Source organism: Dermacentor albipictus, chromosome 4 (genome assembly GCF_038994185.2).
Source record: "Dermacentor albipictus isolate Rhodes 1998 colony chromosome 4, USDA_Dalb.pri_finalv2, whole genome shotgun sequence".
NCBI lineage: Eukaryota > Metazoa > Arthropoda > Arachnida > Ixodida > Ixodidae > Dermacentor > Dermacentor albipictus.
The window spans coordinates 62,030,059-62,051,751 of NC_091824.1; positions in this window are offsets into that span (position 1 = coordinate 62,030,059).

Consider the following 21,693-nt stretch of genomic DNA (forward strand, 5'->3'; position numbering starts at 1 on the left):
CATTGGATAAGTATACGTGGAAGTGTATCCTGCAAACGCCCTTAATTCATTTTTTATCCAGAATAGCTCGTTCGCCTGCCAGAACACTGCTCTGACAGGCCCGATCATCCTAATATTGACGCAAGTGTGTCATCTGTAGCAGTATCTGCAGCTTATGTAGCGGCGGTTATTCGCCATCCATACTCTGTTCATCGTTGCATAGAGGAACATGAAGGGACCCGCAGTGGTTGATGGCTGACTGCTCATTCACTGTCACAGGGAAGCTGGCTCCGCAGCTTAACTGCGAAGCCAGCTTCCCTGTGACAGTGAACAGTGTATGTATCTACATGAGAACATACGTTCTCATGTAGATACATACATACATACATACATACATACATACATACATACATACATACATACATACATACATACATACATACATACATACATACATACATACATACATACATACATACATACATACATACATACATACATACATCATGTTTTGAATATTCTTGCAGATAGATTGAACTTTACAGGCAGTAGTGCTGCATTTAAAAAACAAGCAAAGAACTTATTAATTACCACATGTATACAGTATAATCATTAACCTGTGAATTTTCATGCCTCGACCAATGCTTAAATCATTCAAGAATTAGTATTTTGAGTGTTTCCATGTATAATGTAATTTCATCGTATCCTCATGCATTCTTAGTTTCAAATTTCTTGAATTTATTTTGTGTAGCTATATATTATGGCGTGCGCGCGACCTCTTCTGTATGATTGTTTAGAGATGTTATGTAAATTTTTCTCTTGTTCATGTGATTTGTTATGTGTACTCTTGCAAGTAGCTAGTTGTCCATTTTCCTGAAACTGATGTACTGCAATGTTTTTTTTACTCTGTTGAACTCGAAGCGTGTGAGCTGCCACGAACTGCGGAGGGACAGGGACCTTTGTTAGGCTTGATTGCCTTTAGCCCCTGCCCCTGCAGTGAGCTTTGCATGCTGCTTACTGTAAATAAAACACTTACTTACTTACTTAAACTTACGTCGCAGCAATTATTCGGCTTTGCATTGTCCAATATTTTAATGTTGATCTATATTCTCCTGACTCAGGAACTATAGTTATTCGTAATCATGATAACATTGAAACATGCTGCGGGATTTATTTCTGTCCGGAACCTAAACAGGTTTTCATGTTTGCGGTTGCTCTTGACAGAACTTAGAATGCTGTAGAAGTTTTTCTTTTCTTTTCTTCACGGTCGGTTTGTCCCACGGTAGGTTTGTACCTCATAAAGAAAGTACTGTCATTCTGCTTACACCCCTACAAATTCATGAAAGCGAAGACGCATACTGTGCATTTTTAGGCGCTGTCTATGGTTTCCCTTCCTCGAAAGTTTTAGATGCGTGCGTGCCTTAACTAAAATGCGATCGTAGCTTGACGCATATGCCTGGCTCTAGTTTGTTCAAGCGCAGCCTGCCGCTTTCTTTATTCCTGTATACAGTATGAAACAATTAGGGCCACATTACGTAATATAGTGCTATGCTACGAACCCGTAGGTTTGCTTCTGCGCTTATGTCAGTGCAGCAGCTTTCTTAAAAACATGTCTTCGTTTTGCTTATTCCCGCTCACTCGTCGTTATTAAAACAATCTCTACCGCTTCTTACAACGAAGCTCTTCGTGGCTAGGGTTCCGTGTACTTTTCATGTCCGTCAACAGTTCTGCATGTGCAAGAACTCAGCTCCCGAATTGGATGCTAACTCATTTCATTCTGTGCCAAAGCTTGTAGTCTCATCACTTGAATATGCCTTTATGAGTAGAAGAGTTATAAACAGGCACCATTTTGAAAATCAGTAGACTCTCAGGCAGGTCGTTTTCTTTGCTTGCTTACGGGGGTATGAGATATTGCATAAGGCGGTATGAGGCATCCGTTATCTTACGATAGCTGGTAAAATAGTTGGATACATACATACATACATACATACATACATACATACATACATACATACATACATACATACATACATACATACATACATACATACATACATACATACATACATACATACATACATACATACATACATACATACATACATACATACATACATACATACATACATACATACATACATACATACATACATACATACATACATACATACATACATACATACATACATACATACATACATACATACATACATACATACATACATACATACATACATACACAGGGCGTACGGCATAACTTCTGCCAAGCATTAAAAATATGCAGATGCCACATAGCTACAGAAAACCAAGGTAATGTTGTTTGATGTGACTTTGAGATATTCATATTACGTTCTTACATTCTGCCTAATTAGATAAACAGTATTAATTGAATAATCAACTTCTGAAATATTGTATTTAAAATAAAAGTGTTAATGAGAAAATTGTAGAGCGACATGAATAACTCCCGACATGGTTTTCTGTACCTAGATACGTAGTACATAAACGTCTTTATCTGAGCGTGAAAGAAACCGGCGAATACACGCAAAGTTCCTCGAGTGACCAGTCGCGCGGCAATGTTGCGTGTATTTGCGGGCGTGTGCGTTGCGAGCAAATCTTACGCGGTATCGACACGTTTGCTCGTCTCTCATTGGCGTATGCGGTGTGACGTCTCCGAAGCAAACATAGCACTTGCTCGAAACGAAGTGGGGCGCAGCGGGGCCTAGGCGACAGCTCCATGAACTAGAGTTTATTTTTGTCGTTCTTGTGACCATTGCATGTGTTATCCAGCATCCGCAGAGATAGTAAGCGAAGGCAGCAGACCGCTCTACCCTTCCTGACTACTCGTCTGCGTGTGATCTTCAACAGAAACTGAAGAGGCGAAGTTTATTGTGTTACGCGAATGTCGGAAGGAACAGGCGGGTCGGCTACGATGACTTTGGACGTTCCGAATTGGTCGACGGTTGAACGGCCGTTTTCCCTCACCTAGGAATCTTGGGAGGACAGAGTGTTTATAAGCAGCCATGGTGCGGCTGCTGGGTGGGCATTCTCTTGCAGTCATGCTAGACTGATGAACAGTAACATTCTCATGTAGATACTGTAAATGAATCCCATATTCCTCGTTGTCGATGAGAACCAGTCTCTCCCTTAAACAACGTCCTCAGCGTGGATAAGTTGGACGACGGTCGAAGTAGAAGCGGTCTATTGCAAGCCCGACCCCAACCCTTACAGTGTATGCATAGCATGATACATTGTCCTTATGTGTCAAAATGAAAAGTGTGCGACCGCCACTGCTAGCCGGATCCTGCATACGCGATTGGATGCGGTTATGCATGCGGTTAATCACAATTGATGAAAGCCAGTCCTCTACAAGTTTCAGAAATAATGATACGATCAGTAGCGATAAGCTTTAATTCCTCATCACTTTCATTTGTGATGTGCTATTCCGTGTGAAGTTTTGCCTGCTGCTACGGGCTGTGGTGATGCCAAAAGCCTACAGACCCTATCCAGATTCAGTACTCGGGTCCTTCTTTTTACAAAGTGTGTTCAAGAGATACAAATTTTAATGTGTACGCGGGATGTGCCGCAGCTGTGCTAGGCGTAAATGTGTTCGCTTTGTGCAATGTTCGTGCACTGTGAAGTGAAAAGCGTGTAGCGGCGCGACTGTCGCCTCCAAAGCTGACCAAGAAGAGAGCCTTACGTGCCGGTAGCACGACAAGGGAACACGCTAGCGTGCTCGACTTAGTGGAGCGGTGTCGGCCGCTCCAGAGATCCCGCGGCACCATGGGTGGCCGGCCTAAATAAACAGTGGCCACGGCGGCTACCTCTTCACACTGCCTCCCACAAATTAGCGACGCGAACGACAAAGCCCTGCCTTCCCACAAATTGGTGACCCGGACGACTGAGCCGAGCCTTCCCACAAATTAGTGACCACACCAGCGTCAGCACACCGACTCTACTAAGGCCAGTTACGCAACCTCACGGGGTCCGGCAGAAGCCCTGCTTTTGCAGGGTGTCCAGGAAGTCTGCTTTCGCATGCCGGACGTCTGGCTCATTCCGCTGGACAGCCACTTCCTTCTCAACAAGGTTTCAGGTTGCGGAAGCGTTCCAGGCTCCGGTTGTCAACACGGCCCCAAATTTTACGAGGACCTGCTGGCAGCCGTCCTGGCTCACTACGTCACCTCAAACGCGCAGTCTCCTCCATCCAGCGCTCCGTCAGAACAGTTCTCGCCATCTGAATCATCACCTCATTCCGTGTCTTGCCATCGCACATCGCCGGCCTCCATCTGTGCCGACCGCCAGTGCGCACCGGCCCCAGCGTCAAACCGCCACTCGGTTCGTGAGGCTCCTTCCCAGCTCAAAAGTAGCTGCTCAACGACTCTTTCCAAGGAGTTCACTGGGCCAAACGCAAGCGCTATCATCTACTCTCCGGCCCACCACTCTCCTTCCTTGGACGGTCCCGCAAGCTGTGTACTTTCCGTTCGGGTGCGCCTCACTGATCATCGGTTCAGAGTCTGCTACACCGGCTCCACTGGGCGCATGTTTCATACTCGCAAGCACGGCGACGCCACATTCCCAACCTTCGCGATGCCTTCAGCGACTGCCGCAATCCTGATGCTATCGGCATTCGATATTTCACCGCAAGCAGCAGCAGGCGAGCCTTCTGGTGTTCCGAGCTCACACCTTCCGCGGATGCATGGCCTACCGAAGTTCTACAGGAGCAGCTCTGCCATCTGTTCCTTTTTTTATTTTATCGTCAGCTCGAGAATCACTTCTACATCAAAAACATGAGTGACTAATACTTGGGGCTACCTCCACGCAAGTCCCGAGCTGCCAGACTGTTTACTTTTGGTGATCCAACTTCTGCAGTCCCGGGCACCTGCGAAAACCTGCGGCAGGTCACAATTTTGCACTACTGCATCACCTTCGCTGCATCTCGCTCACAACCAACATTGCCGGTGCTGCCTGGTACACCTCTCTCAGATTGATGCATCCCTCTCGGATTGAAAATAAAAAATACGCGAGCGCAACCTAGCTGAAGAAAACCAAGGTAATGTTGTTTAGCGTAGCTTGGAGCAAGTCTATCTATTTTTGTATATATGTTGCCTAGGTACAGAATTATTTATTACTAATTATTTAACCTCTCAAATATTGTAATCAGAACAAAATTGACAATCGCGAAATTGTGGGGAGTCATGATGAATTCCTTATTCATCTTTATGCTGCTCTATACATGCTACATAAAGGTTTCACCCAAACCGCAAAAATCCCGCAAACACACGCGAGAAAAGTCTCGCGGCACTTTTTTTCGTTTCGCGGGCTTTAAACATTGTTGAAACATTAATAGCGGTTAGTGTTACGTCAATTTGGTTTGAACTGGTATAGAATATTAGCAATCTGTAGAGGCACAGCGAAAAAATTGCTCGCTCATGATGAAGCTTTTTATCAATGAGATTTGGACATGACTTCGGCAAGGGCAGTAGCCGTTTCTGGTGTTATGCCAAAGCGCAGCTATAAGATAAGAAGTTCGCAATCATTCTAACATAAGCAAAGAGGATGAAAACGAAAACCTGCGCGCTCACGAGACATTCGTTACATTACTTGGCATTTTCATTCTAATGCGTTTTTACTTCTTGTTGTTTTCTCCCACCAAATGACGTGGGTTCGAGTGCCCTAATTAACTATATCTTAACTAAATTACCTTAATTACCTTCGCCTTATAAGGACATCAAAGGTAATGGGTTCGACTATCGCCCTTCACAATGTCAATTGAAATCCAACTTGAAGATATGGTTGGTTCGGCCATATCCGTGTGGGCCTTTGGGTCCGGGGCAGGTCGTCACCTAGCCTGCTTTAGTTACTCAGGTATGCTGTCCATGCTTTTTTTCTAGCATTATTGTATACGTCTCTTTAATCTTCTCTATCTACCTTGTGCCGCTACCTGCCTGTAATAGACCCGGACGTATCATTCTCTTCGCTGCATTTTCCCCCAAATACTCCAACATCTCTAGCTTATCTCGACTGCTGACCGTTGGTACCGTTGACCACTGGCTGGTACTTTTGCCTACTTTAACTCCAAGCGTTTCTGGTAGTTTTACCTTACGTACATGTCTCGCTGGGCGAATCACTTCGCATTCCATTAGAACGTGCAGAGTGGTCCCCGGATTTTCGCTGCAGCATACACGTGCCCGATCTAATTGCGAATATTTGTTCCGGTATGTTTTGCCCTTAGGTAACCATCTCGAGCCTCAAACAGCAAGGCACTTTCCTTCGTGTTATCGTACACATTTTCCATTCTAATTTCTTTTTTCTCATTCTTGCAACTCTCGATGGTGTTTTCCGTTTCCACTATTTGCATCCAATTCGCTGTTTCTGTTTCTCTCAATTTCTTTCTGATTGCTCTGGCGAATGCCTGGAGGCAAGTGCCATCTGTCGGAGGTTCCAGGAACCCAGCGGTGCACTTTGCGTGTGCCTCCCGCTGTGATTGATGGGTTTTTGGGTGCAGAGACGAAGAAATCCCAGGATCCTAATCGTACACAACTTCGCTGTAAAAATATCACCTATATCACATAGTTTGCTGTCGCCCATGCCGCAAGCCTGCTTGCAGCCACTAGAAAAAAAAAGCACATCATATCCCTTGCAGTAGTGCAGAAAGCTAAATGTATGCAGAAACCATCTTCTGTGTTTTTTTTTCTGGTTTCCGCACTAATAGGCGTGCAGCAAGAACGAACTTCTACTGTGTGGCTTTCAATGTTTAATACTTTTTCTGAACAGAGAAAAATATTTTGTTTGGAACGGCCGACTAACCTTGAGCAATAGCTCGGTATATAAAGGAGTAGCACCGCCAAAGCACACACTGCAGTGGTTCCAATGCACAGTAAGCAGCCATTTCCGGAACTCTGACTAGATCTGTTAGGCTAAAATGGAGTTTGCCAATATTTAAGAGCAAAATGTATTGTGCCGAGTACCGCAGGCAAAGCTTTAGCAGTTGTCATTAAAGTGTAAATTAGTAGCACCTACAAAGCAAATTGTAATGTTCTCGCATTGCATTGCAATATATCGTTTTGGTTAGGATTTTCCCAGTTTTCTCGGAATTGTGAACCCCAGTTCTGCATGTGTTAAATGTTTCACTACTCTGTAACCTGCAAATTTTCCAGCGAATCTGTTAGTGCGATTGAGAGCGCTCAAGAAGGTGTGATTTTCTGCAAGAAATATACCACTAACAATGACAAAATTTTGATGAGACGTGAGTAACCTTAGGGCGAGAAATGACAGTGATTTCATATTTACAGAAAATTGCTGCAGCAAATGCCATAGTGTTTTATCTTTATTGTACGCTGTGTTTTCCAGTATCGCAAGCAAACTTTACGTTACATCAAGGTTATGTTTGTGCGAAATGACTGGAATGTTTTAGGCAGTGTGTAGCTAAATTGATATGGACTTTTTCAATAGTTAAAAAATTCATTGAGCTACGCAGCGTCATAGTGCAATTTAGCCCGCCGCCCTCGCATAAATATTTAAAAATCCATGCTCAAACTTAACGATAATGCGGACAGGGCTATGGTAATGAGCATTTGAAGGTAAATGGGTGAAGATCAAATACATCCTGTGTAAGATGAAATATTTACAAGTGCTTGAAAGTATTGTACCTATGTTTATTGGTATGTTTCCCAGTTCCCAGAGGGGACTACATTATAGCAAGTTTAAATTTGTGAGGAAGGTCCTAAATGTAACGTGTAGCAAAATTTTAACGTTATTGTCTTAATTAGAAGCATGGCACGTAATAATGAAACTTTATTCACTCACTGATATTGTGTGCCACATAAGCTTGATGACAAAGTCCACCGTTGTCATCAGTTAACAAAACGACGAACCATGTTTGTTTGGTGTTAGCAAAGTTCAAATTAGGGGTGATGTGTTGGTAAAGAGTGAAGTGGGCGCGTTATATGCGTCTTTTGCAAAAAAATCTACTTATGCGAAAACCTTGGAGCGTTACGAGTGTGTTTTCCCAGCCACGCCGAATTTAGACCTTTCGGAGTAGAGTTGACAAACAAAACGTCGATTTTGTTCAACAAGTTCGAAAGGGTGAAAATGTATAAATCCGGAACTAAACCATTTTTCATACTATGAGACAATAAAGTAAAGTCGTACCTACATTCAATTTGCTTCGGGACATTCCTTATATGAGATTAAGCCGCTTGTGTTGTTGCATAAGACTAATGACTACGACCAGAAAATGTAACTCACTAACGTTTCTCGAACAATATTGCCGTATTCCAAAGTTCTCACAATGGAAGAGTTGTTCTTGGCCTAAATGACGTTCACTAGAAGACATCGCCATGGCAACAAAATGTCAAACAAATGCACAGAAAGAAATAGGACATGGCCAGCGTACTTTAGAATAAAGTTAATTCATTCTTTGGAATTTCGAACGACAGTGCTCCGCATTTTATGATTTTGTATTTTACCTCTTCGTAACAGTAACATATTTTCAGCTGAATGGAATCCCTTTCCGCAACAAATTCCGTCATGTTTATGCATAAACTATGCGATTATTCTGGAAACAAAACAAGTCCTTCTCCAAAGAAATAAAATTCAGTTTCTCTCGTAGGCGAAGTATTGATAGAGATGGCAAAGTAATCAACATATACATGAAATAACTTTTGTGTCTTTATCGGCCGTATAAATTGTATTTACACTTCCCTACTAGTTACTTTAACAAACACGAAGTCACAGGCGCCTGAGCAAACACGAACCATTCTCACTCGATCTCCGAGAGCACTCCCCTATCGGGACGCTGGCGTGGAGAAGAGTGCCGGCAGCAGCGAACGAATGTTGCGTACTGTCGTGGCTCTGAAACTTCTCGACTGCCTCTCTAAAGCTTGATATTATTCGGCGTTGACAACTAGGCATGTGGAAAAGTAGCGTGCATGAAGCCATCAGCCATATCGACTCGCGCACCTTCCCAACCACTGCAGATTACTGATCTTCCATATATACGCATCTTTCAGATATATAGTTTAGCATTGTCTTGTTCAGGTAGAAATTTATTTCCATATGAGCGGTAGCAAACTATGACAGCATAGAGATACCCTACTCACACCACGCGCCTGATCTCGCTGCTCAATTTTGCAAACCAGCTTGCGAGGGGCAACAGTTACTCTCGGTTCGTAACAAAAGACGATAACTAACGTTTTGTCAAGTCTACAAGTGTTCGCAGAAAAAAGGAACACTAACTTCCATAAGCTGTTCTTCTCTCGTTATGGCCATTCGGTGAAGGAGTCGGTGTTTAACTTTTCAATTCACTGTCGGTTATTTCTCAGTGTGTGTTGCACAATCGCTCAGTGACGTACCTAACTTGCTACATAGCTATGGCGGCACCTGTGTCCAAGGTACAGTTCGCGCGATCTAAACGCTTCAACCCGCATAGAGGATGGTAGAACTGGCATGCGTTAGACTTATCTGCTTTGTCACGCGATGTTGCCTGCGCGCATTAAAGAGAAGCTGAAACGGTTTTCAATTTCCATGAATTGCTGGGATTGGGAAGAACAGACCTAATAATTTACGGTTCCGAAATTTTTTTTTCGTTTTGTTAATATAAGGGGCGGAAATCGCTTTCTAAATAGGTAGTGACTACAGTGACGGGGCCCGGCACTTTAACATCTGTACTACAGTGACGGGGCCCGGTACTTTAACATATGCACTACAGTGACGGGCCCCGGTACTTTAACATATACACTACAGTGACGGGGCTCGGCGCTTTAACCTCTGCCCTGCAGTTCTTTCAAACATTCTATGCAAACAACTTCGAGTACTTCACGGCAGGCAGTGAACTTTATTAAGGTCCTGAGGAGCGACTCCGAAACCCCCTTATGAGGGAGGGGGCCGCCGCGAGCCGTTCCGACGTTGGGACGGGCAGGCCGTGCTTCACCGCCTCCTCCTACGCTTCTTCCGTGGTGAGATGACCGTGGTCCCGTAACGAGGGACACCGCCAGAGCATGTGTTCTAAGTGCAGAATGGATCTCCGCAATCCGGACACCTGCCCCGCGCGGACGCGGCGTTAGGTTGCCCCTGTGATCCACCACGGCCGCCGCGAACCGGTCGGACGAACCGTATTGGGCGACGTCGACGAACGCGACCGATCGTGGATCGTCGGCGACGGATCCGAGAAGTGCGGCAGCTCGGGCCCGGCGTGTGCCTACATTGCGTTGCGGGTGCACGTTGCGCGGGAACGGCGAGACCGTGACGGCCTCCCGCGACCACGCGTCGAGCACGCACCGCCTTTCCCTGTATGGTTAAAGTCCAGCGCCTCCAGGATCCGCCACCCCGCAGGCGAGGAAGCGAGCCTGACAACCTGGACTAACTTCTGTGACCCAACCTCATCGAAGGTGTTGTGGACCCCCAGCTGCATGAGCTTCTCGGTGCTGGCGCTTATGGGGATGCCGAGCACTTCACGGACCGCGGTATTTTATTCCAGTACTGTCCACAACACCACGTGAATTTCACGATGTCAGCAACTTCCGTGCAGTAACGGAATACATCGATTGCACACATGCGGATCGAACGACCGCAGTGGGTACTTGTCCACGAATGTACAATCTTTTGCGTATGCACTGTAACACCTATGATGATTATAATAAAGAAAGAAAGTTCACTCTAATGGAAGGGGAATGGTAAAAACACATTAAAAAAGGCACGGCACATGTTCCTGCTTGTGTAGCACCAGACAATGAATATTCTACTGAATTAAGAAAAAGAAGCAGCGGGTAATTGCTCGCTTAGAAGATTGATAAACATGCAGTTCGATAAAATTTGAGAAATAATGATATTGAAGCTTCCAAGACTTTAGAGGAAAGAAAAAAAATTAAGACTGAATCATCGCGACGGAACATCACAAGTCGCTGTAGGCGTCGAAGACCATAGCTATAACAAAATTATTTTTGAACAGCTCCGATAGTGTCCATGCAACAATGGTTGCTTGCGTACTGTCAAATGGTCATATGCTGCGGCATAAAGCTCACGGCACGATGCGAAAACGTGATCGGAGCGAAAGCGAAACATTGCGCGAGGACATGCATGCAGACGCGAAGTCGGTCGCCGCGAACCCGTGCGATCGCTGCATTGCAGCTTCATTCTGTTATGCTACATTTAGTTACACAGACAGCCATCCCACTATAAGAACACCTTTCACATAGTTTTTTCAGCGATTGCTTACGTTTCACGCAAACCGGTTCGGTGGAATCGATCGCGGCGACCGCTCGCAGTGTCCCAGCTTACTGTACGTAGTAGGCAGAAAGATAGCGTTTGTAAACCATTCTGTGCTTTCTGTTTATCCAGCATGATTATTTTAAAGGTAAAATACTGCCATTTCGAGAGTACTTGCAAAATTGTTCAGGAGGGCTGCCGCATAGTATGTTTAACGCCGACGCATGTGAGGCGCTTCCGACAGATGGCGACTCCGTAAGTGGTCCTCGCCCCCAATACCAACATCGTTATAGTGACGGCCCCGTCGGTGTAGTGTTGTTGTTAAAGCGACGGGCCCCGTCACCGTAGTGTGGATGTTAAAGTACCGGGCCCCGTCACTGTAGTGCAGATGTTAAAGTGCCGGGCCCCGTCACTGTAGTCACTACCTTCTAAATAACCCGCGCGGACACGCCCCCATCGCTTCCCGGAGCGCCGGGTGAGGTTGTTGCCAGAGGAGAGAACCGGCGAGAGCGACGTCACGGGCGGAGACCGAGCCAACCGAGCTGCGGACCGGCGTGCTGACATGTGCTGGCATGCCTCTTTCCGTCCTGCGCTTTACTGAACGACGCTACGAGAGATCTGCCGCCGCCGCCGCCGCTCACGTTTGTTTTGCGATTTTCGTAAACTGTTCTTTCCTTCTGTGCTGCGTGAGTGCCTACAGCCAAGGGCGCACAACATGCCCTCGTTCTGTGCAGCATTCGGCTGCGCGAACACAGGCGGGCGAGACGATGTGATGTTTCACGAATTCCCGAAGGACAAGAAGCTTGCAGCGCAGTGGGTACGTGCGGTGAGGAGAGATAAGTTCGGGCCGACGAAATCAACTGTGCTGTGCTCGGACCATTTCCGCGACAGTGACTATCATCGGAGCTTGACAACGATGCGGGCAATCGGTATTCCAGTTAAATAGGCGCGACTGAAGCCCGGCGTTGTTCCGTCTATATTCTCCTACAAGAGAATATACCATCCGTGTACTTATACGGCTGCTAACACGTTCTTTTTAAAAAAAAATTCTTTTCGGTATTTTTTAATTGCAGCCCGTAGCGGCAGCTTCACGTGCATGCTCGCGCGAGCAAACGCCGCTGGCACGCTGCGAAGCATAGACGCAAACGCGCGCAGTAATAAATTTTGGTGACCGGACTTCGAGCGTAGCTTCCACAGCGTTGCACCTGAGGTATCAAATGGAGTGTATAGGCTTGCCTAGTGACATTCGACGTACGGTTCAGTCATCGTGTTTACCACACGGCGGTGCTAAAACTGCCTAATATCTTTATGTCAACACTAGCATGGAGCACGTATACCGATTCTTGATCGAGCCACACTCGCAAAGTCGTTGAACTATATTATGAATACGGCACATATAATACCTCTGGTCATCTCTGGATGTGTATGATAAGCAACTTCCATGACTGTACCTCACAGCACTGCATGTGCGCGCTTTGAAACGCGGCACTTATGTTCGCGATCGTGTATCAACGCTGAAAAAACCACGGGACTTTAGACAAGCAGCGGCAAGGTGCTTGACATCGCGGAATTTCACCCGTGTTTAGGATCTAATGAGAAGTTAGTGCTTCGGAATTCTTCCAGCAGCATGTTCCCACTGACACTTCAGCGCATTTTTTCACCCGTCATTGCAACGTGCAGCTACATGAAAAGAACAACAACATACGTACTAGCTAAGATTTCCAGCGCGCGAGAAGGTGCACACATCGCTCTCGCTGTTGGCACACTCAACATCGTCGTTGCCGCCGTTGCCGCCATCGTTTTCCGTATCGGCTGTGGTTTCAAACATGTACGGGGAAAATACAAGCTGTCGGAGACAGCGAGAACGTTCCATCTTACAACTCAGCTATGAAGCCAGAACAGCAGAACCGCATGCTACCAGAGAGAAAGGCATGGTGCTACGCTCTGAAACGGAGACATGCGGCGGCGCCTACCGGTGACTACCGCCAACGACGTCACAGCGGCCCCGACCAATCACGGGCAACAGCGGCGTTCGCGCGATGCCCTGAGGCGCTGGTGCGCGTTTTCTTGAAAAAACAGCCGCTTGAGTTTGTTTCCGCCCTTTTTGAACCAGATATTCGTGTTCAGGGGACTCAAAACTGTAGAATGCCGCAGAGAACTCATTTTTTTCGAAAAGTGTTTCAGCTTCCCTTTAATAGTAAGCTCTGTGAGGAGCTCGAGTGAGACGCTGAACCTTGCTAGGGCTTTTTTTTTTGCAGTTGTGGCACAACCATCAATTTTATGTACTCCATCACTTCTGCAAGTTGCTCCAGGGGCAGTATTCCCGGGCGATCTCTTCCGGAGATACTTCACTTTCGCGAGATTTCACGAAATTAGCGCTGGACGCGTCAGCGTCTGCGAGCGACAGCGTTCCTGGCACATTTCCTTGGCACAGCGCGAGAACACTGTCGCCCGTATACGCCAAATGCGTCCGGTACTTAGTATGCTGAGATCTCGCGAATGTGGTAATATCTCCGAAAGTGAATGGCTGATAACAGTCAGTTATAGAATGGCGTTTGTCGCCTTACGCACGTTAAACGCAAGTACCTTTGCGGGACGTTACAGTGCGCGTCCCTTCAATGCTTTTAACGCAAAAGCTTTACTGGCCGCGAACTTGCGATTTCACCGTGGCGGAGCTCCGCGGAGGCACATGACGTCACAACGCACGCCTCACCGCAGATATCTCTCTCTTTCACTCCTTAGCCACTACTGCGCATGTGCCACTAGTAGCACCGAGCCACAGCTGTTCCGCCGCTGTGCAGCGCCGCGCCTTTCCGAAAGGGTGGTATGATGTTTGGTATGACGTCACCACGTTCCTCGTTGTTGCGCTCCATAGAGTTCCCTACAAAAATTCCCTACGCCTCCGCTCGCTTCGCCAGCTGCATCGCATGCCTAATAACATGTCGGAGGATTGAAAAGGAGCGCTCGCGTGCACCGCAACCACAGTTGAGGTGGCAGTATGGACGGCAACAATTCTGATAAGCAGGAGGAGGCCTGGAATCGTCATCGGAACGAGATGAAGAGGAAACGAATCGCCCAGGAAGCAGAACAGCGTGCCGAACGACTGGCTAAACGCCGCAACATAGCTAGACAACCAGACTAACCTGTTGTTCCGATCAAGATTGCAGATGCAATCCGCTTTCGCTAATAGCCGAGCGAAGCCACTGCCAATCTTTAGTTTGACATACCGGAACGCGAACTTAAGAACGCGAAATTCATGTACAGGCCATCCATTAGCAACCAACTTTTGCTTAGTATGCGGACGCGTCTCGATAGGCCTGCGGACGCCTGCATAGCCGAACAATCTCAGAAATACAACAACCTCTACAACCATCCCACCATGTGGGATAGTTGTAAAGGGAGCGTTCCCGACTTCTTCGCTTGTGTCAGGTGGAGTTTAAACCCAATCGCTGAGATGCTGCGCCTCTGGTAGCAGCAGAGGCATCCACTCGCAGTCTTTGTATGGGATTCGAAGCTTATCCTTGAGGAAGCGGCGTTCAAAATACCGGTTGGCTCCCGCGTACATGTTTGCAACTGTAAGGAACATAACACATGTTTCAACATAGTGCGGCAAATAACCACCCGAAAACCATGCTTACCGCATTCTGATATAGTTACCCGGGTTGGTTCCTCACAATATTTTTCTCTATTTTCTTGTGCGGCATTTCTGATTTGCCATGGAGCGATATTTTTTTCTTCTTTCTACTGCTTTTATAGATTTGTTCGCACACCAAACACTTCTACGCGTCCTGAATTTATTTTAGACTTTCAGCTGCCTCTGCTTCTCCCATGCTTATCAACCAACCCATCGTCTCCAACGCAATGCATTCGAGAACCGTTTTGGTTTCTCCATTTTGCTCTGAATTTTCTGACGAACACGTCATCTCACTTACTATCCTGTGTTTTGCGTGATTTTTCGAGGTACAAGATTGGATGTGGTCTCGCCCGCTCCATTATTTACGTTCGGATACGGAGCCGCAGAACGTCGAGCAATGAGTGATCCAATGCAGAGGCTACCTTCTTTTACTGAGTTATGTTTTATGTAGAAAAAAATGGGTGGTCTTCCCGTCATCGTGCATCTGAATGAAGGGTCGCTTTGGCAACTTATACTGTGCTTGTTTGCTTGTTTTTTTGAGAAATCTGCATCGGCAACCCAGTAGCTATGGCGTTGGGTTGTTTAGCTCGAGGACGCGAGGTAAATCCCCACCATGGTGGGCGCATTTCGCTGGGCCATATACAAAGTATGCTCTGTCACTTCAATTTAGGTGCACGTTGAAGAAACACAGAGAGCCATAATTATTCGGGCGCCACCACTATGGCGTGCCTCAAATTCAGGTCGGAATTTTTGGACGTAGAACTGTAGAATTTGGATAATTTATTTCAATTATGTTAGCGCGTTGTTACATGCGTGAAGGCCAACCTCTCGCACAGCGTCCACTCCAGGATGAAACATGGCACTCAGCATGGGCACAACGGGCAGCGTTATCCGAGAGGCAGTTATCAGTGCTATCTAGATACTGCCGGAGCATCACCCAATCTGACAGAGAAAACCGCTTCACCGCTTAACCTTGTGGCTTCGGAACTGTTTGTGGCCGTTGTCGCTGGAGTTGGGCAGTCCTTTGAAACTCACAATAATAGTGGCTAAGTGTGGCTGCCTCACCTAGAAGTTTCGATGCAAAAGCAGTACACGTTACCTACGCTCACAGTCTTCAAATAAGAGAATTGTAGTTTCTAGATAATCAGCCCTTAAACATCATTGCTGCTTGCTGAAACCAAAGATGTGCGGTTAGTATACGGTCATTGCTTGTGGCGACGCCATCAATTACGTGACGGCTTCTTGGCAAACAAATGTGGTAAGCGTATTTGGTGTTGTCGGTGTCTAAAAATAAAGTCTTGTTGGGTAGTAGTTGGAAGGATGCAGTCATTCACTACTTGTGAATTGCTCTTGTACGATTAGGTGAGCATGATTAGGTGGCATCAAATTCAAATTCAAGTTCTTTATTTTGCCATGAAAACACAATAAAAGTGTGCCAAGAACTGTTTGGACCCATAGCCATAGGATAGTTATGAGTCCAAGAAATGAAATTCTATAATGCAGACGCTTCGTCACATGAACAATAAAAACTTGGAAAAGTGTAGCGGGGGATATATACATAATAAAAATGACAAAAAGAAAGCATAACAAGAAACAGTTGATTCAATTCAAAAACATCGTGCATGGTATATTATAATAATAAATGAGATGCAAACAGCAGATAGGTGTCTTTTAACATGTTTAATGCATGCACTGAAAGAATTTTTTGGCTGTAAGTGCAAAATTTCGAGCGTATTTTATTTCTTGTGGAAGAGTGTTCCATATCTTAACACCAATGAAAGAGAGCTGTCGTTCTCCATAAACGTTGTGCGTGGGAGATAGAATAAAGTTGCTTCATAATACATTTCTGGTAGTACACGATGATGTATGAAAGAGGTACATAGGGAAGGGGTGGTTGTTTCTTACTATACTGTTTACGACAGTTGCTGTTTTTAGGAGGCGTAGTGAATCGAAGGGTAATATCCATAGATCGTGGAATAATGGGTTGCTGGGGGGATCCTGCTTAGATTGAGTTGTGATTCGTAATGATCGTTTCTGCAATTGTCTGATTGGCTGGAGATAACTACTGTAGGTCCATCCCCATGATTCTAGACAGTATGAGAGATGACTGTCGATAAAGGAGAAATATAAAATACGTAATGTGCTTGTGTAAAAAAAATCACGTGCTTGAAGCTGTTTATAGCGCCCCGATGCCACCTTCGCCCAAACTGCTAATAAGTGGTCTTGCCAGTGCAGGTTTCTAGCAAAGATTACGCCAAGATATTTAAAACGCGGAGTATATTCTAGTAGAGAGTTGTCAATACTAATGTTTACAGAGTTGGCATCTACTTGTTGTCCGCGGGAGTGAAATATAGTATATACTATATTTTGTTTTCTTGACATTTACAGTAAGCTTGTTGGCTGAAAACCATTTAGAGACGTTTGCCAAATCTACGTTTGCTTTGGACTGTATTTCCTCGATGCTATTGCCAATAATTATTATAGCAGTGTCGTCTGCATGCATCAGCATTTTTCCGAATTTTAAGATACGTGGAAGGTCGGAAACATATATGGAAAAAATCATGAGTCCCAAAACAGACCCTTGGGGCACACCTGCCTAAATACATTGTGGCGACGATGAGACATTATTTATGACAACTATCTGATGACGTTCATTGAAGTAACTAGAAAACAAACCGAAAATCCGTTCCCGAAAACCGTAGTGCTTTAGCTTGTACAAAAGGATGGAATGGTTGACTGTATCGAAAGCCTTCTTTAAATCGAGAAAGACTACAGCTACAAGTTTGTTGTCATTTAAAGCACAGTTTATAATGTGGGCTAAAGACTGCACTGCTGATGACGTTGAGTGGTTTGGCCGAAAACCATGTTGCTGTGGGCAAATTATGTTGTATTTGTGTGTAAAGCTACTGATTCGATTCGCAAGGATTTTCTCAAAAAACACACTAATGGCGCTGAGCACGGATATTGGTCGGTAACTAGAAGGGCTGAGCGATCGCCGTCCTTGTATATCGGGACAACTCGGGCTGTTTTTAGTGAGGTTGGGTACGTGGCGGTTTAAAGTGAGTGATTGAAGACGTGGTATAATATTGGACCCAGAATATCAATATTTTCTTTTACCATATGTACTGTAATTTCATCTATACCTGCAGCTTTATTACTATCCATGGTTGCTAATGTTGAGTGTATCTCGTTAAGTTCAATGTCATCCATACGAAAGTAGTTTGGGAGTGGACTAGGTAATAAAGAGTTCATATCTGCATTATTTACATTGGTACCTGAAGAAATTCCAACAGTAGAGAAATATGAATTACAGCTGTTTACAACATTCTCATCAACCACGTCCGGAAACGTTTGTTTGTGTGGCTTGCTTATAACACTATTCACGATTTCCCACAGTTCTTTAGAGTTACCGGAGCTCTGTTCGATTAAACGTGTATAGTATTCTTTTTTTAGTGTACGCATAACTGCCACAGATTTATTGCGTACCTTTTTGTACTGACCCAAGTAATAGCTATTATCCTTATGCTGTTTCCATTTATGATACCAAATGTCCTTCTGCTGCAATACTGCTAAAATCTGCTTCGTCATCCAGGGTGACACGGGCAACATATATGAGCGAACAGATGTTTTAGTACTGCTGCTAGTTTTAACGCAGCAGTATTATTATGTGCACTAGTTGCTCCATATTTATCTGCAAACAGCGCAGACGCAGCAGAGGTAACTAGAACACACTGAACACAGCACTGATCACCAAGTGAATGATTGTTGCATTGAAGGTTGTAAATATAAACCTTGTAGGAGCTAGAGACCTAAGGAGGTAAGTACATAAGATGGATGCAACGTATGTATGAAACAAGTTTAAATAAAGCACGTAAAATAAATGAAACTAAATTAATTGCAGAGAAATAGACCTGTTCTATCAGTCAGGCACAATAATGGCATGGCTGTACAAAGTGGCCTGCTAAGACAATTAGCATAAGCGTCAAGAATTTCACACATCCGTCGCACGCCGTAAGTCCTGAGGACGCGTGCATTTCAAATTTCACCAGAATCCAGTAGCACTTATTGCGGCGACATGCAAAGAAGACTGCACATGGATCTCGACACACGTATACAACAATGTTTAATTGCTTTTTTCTTTACATTATTCATGAATAATACTCTGCTGAATTCAGCGAAAGTATGATCCTACTAGCTCAGCTGAGCGGCATTGTACTCCACTTTCAGAACTTTTGCACAATTTCACCCATAAGACAGTACAGTGCCACGCAGTTGCCTCTCTTTCACTTCAATAGATTTGCATGCTTTCGCAAACAGTTCATGCAGTTCGCTTAAATTGATTTAACCTCTATTATGTTTACCAGCAGTACGTATGGATCAAAGGACTTCTAATGGACAATGACTGTCATTTTGTATTTAAGGGGGCATGCGGAGCTGAAGAGTCAGCTTTTGAACTGCTGCACCTAAACTTTTGATCAAAATTTCAGGGATGGTTTACCTTTTTTGCATTAGAATATGTTCTAGGGTGCAGCATCCTAGCACGAAGAGAGAAGAGCTTATAAGCGTCATATTGAGCAATCAAGTGTGTCAACTTAGGAAAACTGTCATTTCAAAAATAATAGATGTGTAATAATCGTTTGTGATTAGATACCTTCTAGATGGTTTATATTGCAGAATGAGGTAAGTCGCATATTTTTATGTCATTTCTGTGAAAATGTCATCACTCTAAAAGCGAAGTTCATTTCTTTTGTTGTCATTATGTATCAGACGTCTCATAATTTATTGTGTAGGAAAATATTTATGGATTTAAAAAGTACCTCACCTTGTTCCTGACGAAATTCTAGTCCAGAAACCACCTTGTAAGCACCTTTTAGCGAAGAAGTTTGGAAATGACAGTTTTCCTAAAGGTTCTGTTTGGCCAAAAAGTGCAAGTTGAGAAAAATTAGCTTAAACATATTAGAACACGCTATCTTATCTTAAGACGAAAAGTTATTATAAATTAATAATAAAAGCGCCCTGGTTCATAGGTTCGACCATCCTCTTCAATTTTAACCTGCTCGGCTGCAATTGCTTCAAGTCATCTTTGCCTTCTTTTTGTTTTTTAGCTTCATAACAGTGTACCCGCCGTGGATGCTCAGTGGCTGCTGCTCAGTGGCAGTGGCTCAGTGGCAGGGGCTGCTGAGCATGAGGTCGCCGGGTCGAATCCCGGCCACGGCGGCCGCATTTCAATGGGGGCGAAATGCGAAAACACCCGTGTACTTAGATTTAGGTGCACGTTGAAGATACCTAGGTGGTCGAAATTTCCGGAGTCCTCCCCTACTGCGTGCCTCATAATCAGGACGTGGTTTTGGCATGTAAAACTCCATAATTTATTTTTGATAACAGTGTAGCACCGTCGTCTGCGCTCGTAGACAAATGCGCCGCAGCCGGAATTGCGTCTTGCCTTTTTAGTTTTTACCTTCCGGCCGCCGCACTCTCGATGGAAGGCACCCTATCATTTAAAGAGCGCGAAGAAGGCACTTTCTAATGCGGGCATTCACTCTGCGTTTGCTTTCCAGTGCACTCTGTGTTTACGTCTTGAATACAATGTTCATGGGCGCTCTCGACGGCGAGCACGCAGCACTGTTACGAGAAGAGAGTTAATTTTCTCCTTTTCTACAGCGCAGATTGCAACAAAACTTCGTAATGAGTTTCTTTATACGTCTAGGAATAGGAAATAAATGAAATTGGAAAATGCATTTTTTCTCGCGAAATTCTCGATTTAACCCCGCATCCCCCCTTAAACCGGCATGCTTAGGTAACTCAGACGATCATGCGAGCTTTTAATATCTCTCGGATAAATACGAGATAAAGATAACAGAAATTTTAGGTAGAAACTAGACCTCATCTAGTGTCACGTGGAGTGATTTCACATGCGACTTCATCCTTGAGATTTCGCGCGTGTAGTAAATGTACCCTTGGCCTCTCCTTGCATGCGATGTTCCGATATTCGCAGGTGCTGAAGTTCTCGGCGTATTTGTATATGCAACGTCAACGGCGGACGAATAAATATGCGGATCACCAAACACGCTGCAGTGCTCAGTTTTATACGATTTCAAGAGCAAAATGTTTTTCACAAGAACAGTTGCTGATTAGATTTACTATTTTTTTTCAACAAAAGCGACCTGAATAAAAGCCTACGCCAAGCGTTCGACTTAACGTTCGCAAATGCGACAATCAAAACCACCGGGATCGATGCACGCGGAACGACAGCGAAAAGGTTTCATTCGTGAAAACAGTACTCGCGAACGTTGCTGCTGCGAAAGGTGAAACAAGCATTCCGCGAACCGCATTGACGGCCTGGGGCTACCTTGGAGTAACTCATCACGGAAACAAAGATAAAACAAACAAGAGTTCCGGACCTTAACCATAGGATCTCTCCCGTTTGTCTGTCTGGATCAGGGAAGAGAAAAAAGGGATATTACTGGTGAGAAAGAAATTTTCGGGTGGTCAATCTACGGTAATTGTTTAAGGTACACCCGAGAGCCCCCACACGCACTGCACACACGCTTTCTTAAGCTTCCAATGGCAGCCTACTTAGTGGAGCTCGAAACTGCGACTCTTTATAGCTCCGTTGCTCTTGCAGGCGAAATCGCTGCCCGTATTAAAATACCGTATAACCAGCCACACGCGGGCCGCGCGCACCATTCGCTATCGTGATAGCATTGTGGTGATTGATATCTTCTCACTTCGTTTCAATTGCTTTATTTCCCTCAAAAAATTGACTTCATATGCACAGCATATTCTGGAACCCTGTATTCATTTCGCTCTGATCTCGCATCTATTATTCTCTCCTTTCAGACTGTTGGCCTAACGCCGTGGATTGGTTCTCGCTTATC